Here is a 6982-nt window from a genome sequence, read left to right as displayed (position 1 = left end):
CCACGGAAGTTGGCGCTAGCGTTTCCGAGGCGCGCACCACTGTTGTCGGGTTCCTGGAGGGCAAGACGACGCTGACATTTGTTATTTCAACTGGGATTCATAGTGCTAAAACAACACAAGGACGAGGAAGAACACGGGACGAGCGCTAACTTTCAACAATTGCTTTATTGCAGCCGGTAAGCTATATATATATATATATATATATATATATATATACTCACTGGGAAAGGCACTGCAAAATACGCTCTGAAGGAAACAAACAAGGAAAGAAAGAACGCTCCTCGTCCTTGTGTTGCTTTAGCGCTATGAATCCCAGTTGAAATAACAATGACCTACCAACACACCCAAACTTCTTCCCTGCTGACATTTGGCCTCAACATCGCGCTCCCGCATAACTAACATGACTGATAGGTGATGGCATCGATAACGTCACATGCTCGTCAGTTACGTCACAATTAACTCTAATAAAATCATCTGTGGCGCATACCAGCATTGGACATGCAGGTGTGAGCCAGGCACAAGAAAGAAAGAAAGAAAGAAAGAAAGAAAGAAAGAAAGAAAGAAAGAAAGAAAGAAAGAAAGAAAGAAAGAAAGAAAGAAAGAAAGAAAGAAAGAAATCACGTATGGCTTATATCGGGGCCACACATTTCAGCTTCGCTGGTTTACATGGGCGGTGAATTTCTTGTCTAATGCTGTCAGTCAACTACTATTACACTATTACAATGATTACACGTGTTACTTGACCAATTATGCATTATTATGCAGATATAAGGCGTCACGGGACAGACAGATTTTGGCGGGGTACTCGCGAAAGAATTCTTATGCATGAAAACTCGCCTGGCAGCCGCAGGTGAACGCCATATAACAGTTCCGCTCCTGAAAAGTCGATACCCGCTTTTAGAGCAGAAATAATGCCAAGAATCCCAACCGGAAGACGGACAGTCCATGTTTCAGGCGGCTGAAGGGCAGAAACCGCGATCTTAATTGGCGGTGAAGGTGCTTCAAAATGTCGTTTGCTAAAGGACATTAAACTGTGGCGTGTCACAGAAAAATTTGCAAGGTGGACCCTTTGAAACAACTTTCCACGGTGTGATGCAGGTTCTATTTCTAATGTTTCGTACGGTTCCCTGAGGAAGAACCCCGGAGAACCCAATCAAGGACAAAGCTGTTCGTTCCAGGAAACAACACGAGAAATTTAATATAGCCAATATGAAAGAATAGATAACAAACACTTAAAGAAATATTAACAGCAAGATACAATTACAACTGAAATTTGAATATCACCCACAGACTAAGTGGAGTTATGCCGTAACGCGAGTTCTTAGTAGAACAGCTATGGCATAAATTGAGTTGGTTGTTGGTAGCACCATGTTTTTCCAGATTGGATCATTTTCGTTCTATTTTCTTTGATTGCGCCGCGTGTCGTCGTACTTGCCGCCTTCGACGTCATCGTCTTTTGTGACACACAGGACTCACGTCCGCGGGCGAACTTTTTGTTTTCATCTTTTGTTCTCGCAATTCATAGCACTTTGTTTTGCGCACCACACTCATCACACCTGATGAATAGAAAAAACCGCGTAGTAACCAATTTAATTAAACCACCCATTGTTGAAGTAAGTTGCTGCCACAGCGGCTGCTGTAGTGTGCCAGATAAAAATTCATCGGACCAACGAGTGAAGCGCTCAGCATATGTGCCAAATGAAGAACTAGGAGGGTCTATCTGATCCAGGTGGATGTGGACGAATTGTGCGTCGGGGGACAAGAAAGAAGCCGGCATGATGGTGCGTCGGGTTAACTTTACTCATGGGCACTAGAAACAAGAATGGATCCATCGACGTAAATGTTTGTTCATATTCGGCCAGAATAAACAGGCAGTGACAAACATATTGGATGCACTGATGCCTGATGACTCTTGAGAAGGCCGATTTGAACATCTGTTGGCAGGTACGCATGGTGAGGCCCACCTGTGGATGTATCGTAGGCGAAGGGCGCCGAGATAGGAAGTGGGAAGTTGGTGAAGATGACAGGCATCGGTTAACTCCCGAAAGACATGTTCCGGGTCGTCGCTTTGCGCTACACCCGCCATAGCTTCCCACTTTATCGGGAATTGCGCTGAAGACACGGAACGGACACGCTGTAGAGTGCATCAGCTACCGCATTGGTGGCACCACGAACGTGTCAGGATTCAACAGTGAACTTCGAGAGATGAAAAACAAGTTTATCTAAACTCACACGCAGTGTAAGAATCGGAATTTCGTGTGAAGGTGAAAGTCAAAAGCTTTTCATGTGAGGAAATTCTTTTTATTACTTGTTTTTTTTTTTCGTCAAAGCTCTTCCACTTGTCCATGCTTGAGTGTCTTTTTAAATGCGAAGCCCATCTTTTCCTTGCCGGAGCCAAGGCAATACCAAGGACATGCCAATTTTGTCAGCGACAAATGTGGACTGATACCGGAGCTAATGCAGCTTGAAAAGCCGCCGGCGCAGTACAAACAAACACAGGCGAATTAAGGCGGCCCGCGGTGGCACGTGATGCGCGTGAGCGCGGACGTGAGATCCAACACGAACATGCCGTCGTTGTCATGCTGTCTTCGTAATTTCATTGCCTTCATGACATTGTGATCATTCTTTCGTTGTCATGTCATCTATATCCTTCCGCTGTTTTTATTCTGTTGCTGTCACTGCGCTGTCATATCGTCGTCATCACGTCGCATTCTAGACGCCGTCGCCATGCCATTGTCGACATCGTGTCGTCATGACAATGTTGCCGTCATGGTCGTTCTATTATCGCTACTTTTTCGTAGACATTGCATTCTCATCAACTGATTGTCCCCATGCCTTTGCCGTCACGCTATCGTCGTGATTCCACCTTCGTCATTGCTTTGTCGTCTCGCCATAGTCAACACGCACGCCGGCGTCGTCATACAGTCGTCGTCCCTGCAGCGTCATCATTCCATGGTCGTCATGTAGTGAGAAAAAAGAAGTTCATCGACGATTACGATACTCCCTAACGCGATATTTGAGCGCAGCTCTATATGCGTTTTCATTTCACTGATAATCTGTCTCATGCGGCACGTTGCAGACGAGCGCAGTGTGGCGTGACTGCCTCGCTAATCTGGTGATCGCGAGAGCCAGCGCGTGGGTGACGCATGGGCGCGATTATCTGCAGTCGCAACAGACAGAACTCCCAGACGACTCGCGCTACTTTGGAGCCATCTGGTAGCCATCGTCGCCACACTACGCTTTCCTTCTCACGCTTTCGCCATACCCAGAGCCGGGAACTCACGTTCCTTAAGAACGTGGCGGAAGTACCTGAGGTACACCGCAGGCGAGGTACACCGCAAACAGCTCACGCCGGAACGCGGTATACCTCACCTCAGCTTGCTTACGTTTCTGGGAGTAGAAGAGAAGAGACGCGCACGGCAATTGTGGTAGCGTCGATAATGAGAGACACATATCAGTGCTCGGCGTGGGATTACAAAACATGATAGAATCCGCGAGCGCCATTTTTCCAGCTGTGAGCACAAGTAGCGGGATCGCCACATGTGAGTGGTGCAGTGGCAACTTTCATTAGTAGCGAAGCCAGAGAGACAGAAAGAAATGAAGTCTTTACAGCTCTGAAATTGAACTGTATTTTATTCTTAGCAGGGCACGAGAATCCACGCTATCCTCTTCCTCGTCGTAGGAGTTCCGCGGTGGCGATGAAATTGAGCGCCAGCATTAGTCGTGTTAGATATGCTGGTGGCGGTACAGGAATTGCAAATACGTAAATAAATAAATAGCTCTGCCCTCATGATAAGCTTCTCCCGCCAAGGTGCAGTGAGTTACCATCATCGCCCCATCTCAAAGGGGATGCAAATAAATCATCATCATTAGCATCCTATCGTGCCACTTGTCTCGCGTAGTGAGATGCGCGTCGCGAAGCATCGATACGTGCGCACTTTGCATTGCAGTTGCATATTATTACACCAGGTAGCACGCCATGTAGCAGCTGCATAGGTAGCGGTACAATATAGTTTGTGTTTCCTTTCAAGTATGCGGCTCCGACCCAATATGGGGGGATTGGGCGAGAAATGGATGAATTGTCTTGAATAAATAGAATATTAAGGAGATGTATACAAAAATATTAGAATGATAAACATGTATAGCACACCTGATTAGATGAAGCAGGCTAGGTGACTGTTTGTCACCGCCCCGTTTCAAAGGGAATGTCAATAAATTATCATCATCAGCATCAAATCGTGCCCCTCGTGCACGATGATGATGATCATGATGATTTATTGGCATCCCCTTTGAAACCGGGTGGTGACAAATGGTCGCCTAGCCTGCTTGATTTAATCAGGTATGTTATACATGCTTTTATCTAGCATTTTAATATACATATCTCTAACTTTTTTTTCAAAATCTACGTCGTACCGCTACCTATCACTGTAAGAGATCTAATCTGGCTGTATCAATCTCTGCCCTGCTTTTTTTCCACCAATACTCTAAACATCACTTGCTTATCTCGACTGTTGACGGGTTGATGCTTCCGTCCACTTCAAACACAAGCGCTTCTCGTAAGTGTACGTTACCTACGGTTCTCACTGGATGAATTCCTTCGCATTCCATCGGGATGTGCTGAATGGTCCCCGGATTTTAGCTGCAGCATACACATGCCTCATCTAGTTCCGAATATTTGCTCCGGTATGTTTTTGTCCTTAGGCAACCAGCTCAAGAGAAACAACTTTCATGGAGCCCTTGATGAGGTCAATAGTGACCAGAAGGGCGGGAGACAGCCACTCTCGCCCCTCCCCTTAGACGGCGGCCAGTCCTTGTAGTATAGCGGCGTCCGCTATACTACACAGCTGATCCTCCGGGTCGCTGCTGAGCAGCATAGCCTCCCACTGGTCAGCAGCGGTAATGGTGAGTGTAGGGTGGGTGCCATGTTTGCGAGTGCGCATGACCTGTGGGCAATCCCAGATATTGTGATGTAGGTCGGCAGGATGGTTACACACCGTGCTCGAGCCTCAAATAGCAAGGTACTGCCCTTTGTGTTATTGTACAGATTTTCCCTTCTAATTTCTTTCTTCTCATTCTTGTAAATCTCCATGGTCATTTTAAGTGCGAAGAACTTTAGTGGCCCGGGCTGTAGGCGGCGTCCGTCGCGTGTGATCTGTCGTGATCACGCTCACAAACAAGTGCTCAAAACAGGGTCAAAACAAGTGCAGAATGGATCAAAACCGGTTCAAAATAAACTATCATGATAAATAATAATTTACAAGACCAGAATAATCAAGCATTAAGCGCATTAATTAGCAGAAACGCGTTAAAATCGGTTACGAAACACAAGACTGGTACCAGCGCAGCGCAAGAAAGCAATGTTTATGGAAGTATATCTATAAACGTTGCAAGAAAGGGCGCCACCACCCTACACCGGCGCATCACTGCTTCGCATTTCTCCGGGTTTGACGTTAGTGGAGCTGCATTTGCGCTGGATTTGAACTACACAAGCGCAGGATTTCAGCAGAATTGGAGATACATTAAGCGATGGATTTGAGCAGGGTTTCAGCTGGATTGGAACTGCATTTGATTTGATTTGGGGCGAAGAATGATCTTGAGGTCGTTGCGAGGTCTTGAGGTCGTCCCGAGCCGGCGACGCGCACCACGCGTCACGCGGGGCGTGCTCTTGGCGTTCGCTGCGGACGCGTCGCGCGTCGCTGTCGTTGCCGGGAGGAGGTGAGTTTATGTCGGATATGGGTGACATGCCGGATATTTATGTCGGATATACATGACATGCGTGTCATGTAGGTCATGACAATGACCCAGCGAAAAAGATTAACACTCAAAAACCACTGAAATGTATTGGACTTGGGTACTAAGTGAAGGAAACACTAAAGGAGGAAGGTGGAAGTCATAGTCATGACCATGACTGAGCACAAATGACAATGGCTCAGCAAAAAAAAAAGATTAACACTCAAAAACCACTGAAATGGGTTTGTACGTGGGTACTAAGTGAATTCACCAAGATTATTTCCAATAGAATCAGGGCAACACTTGACTTCAGCCAACGAAGAGAACAGGCTGGCTTCAGGAAAGGATAGTAGTCTACGATGAATTATATCCATTTAATCAATAAGGTAATAGAGAAATCTGCGGAGTACAATCAACCTGTCTATATAGCTTTCATGGATTATGAAAAAGCATTTGATTCAGTAGAGATGACAGCAGCCATAGAGGCATTACATAACCGAGGAATACAGCTACGAGGCATACTTGAATATCTTGGCAAATATCTACAAGGATTACACAGCAACCTTGGTTCTCCACAAGAAAAGTAGAAAGATACCTGTCAAGAAAGAGGTCAGGCATGGAGACACAATCTCTCCAGTGCTAGTCACTGCATCTTAGAAGAAGTATTCAAGCTGTTAGACTGGGAAAGCTTAGGCGTGAGGATCAACAGCGAATATATCAGCAACTTTCGGCTTGCAGATGACATTGTCCTATTTAGGAACAATGGGGACGAATTACAGCAAATGATTGAGGACCTTAACCGAGAAAGTGTAAGAGTGGGGTTGAAGATTATTATGCAGAATGCAAAGGTAATGTTAAATAGCGTGGCAAGGGAACAAGAATTCAGGATCGCCAGTCAGCCTCTAGAGTCTGTAAAGGAGTACGTTTATCTAGGTCAATTACTCACAGGCGACCCTGATCATGAGAAAGGAATTTACAGAACAAAATTGGGTAGGAGTACAAACGGCAGGCATTGCCAAATCCTGACTGGGTGCTTACCACTGTCGTTGAAAGGAAAAGTGTACAATCATTGCATTCTACCGGTGCTAACATATGGGGCAGAAACTTAGAAGTTAACAAAGAGGCTCGATAACAAGTTAAGGACCGCACAAAGAGCGATGGAACGAAAAATGTTAGGCCTAACGTTAAGAGACAGGAAGAGAGCGGTGTGGATCAGACAACAAACGGGGATAGCCGATATTCTAGGTGACAT

This window comes from Dermacentor silvarum, chromosome 3 (genome assembly GCF_013339745.2).
Source record: "Dermacentor silvarum isolate Dsil-2018 chromosome 3, BIME_Dsil_1.4, whole genome shotgun sequence".
Classification (NCBI taxonomy): domain Eukaryota; kingdom Metazoa; phylum Arthropoda; class Arachnida; order Ixodida; family Ixodidae; genus Dermacentor; species Dermacentor silvarum.
Note: the sequence above shows the minus strand (reverse complement) of the source record.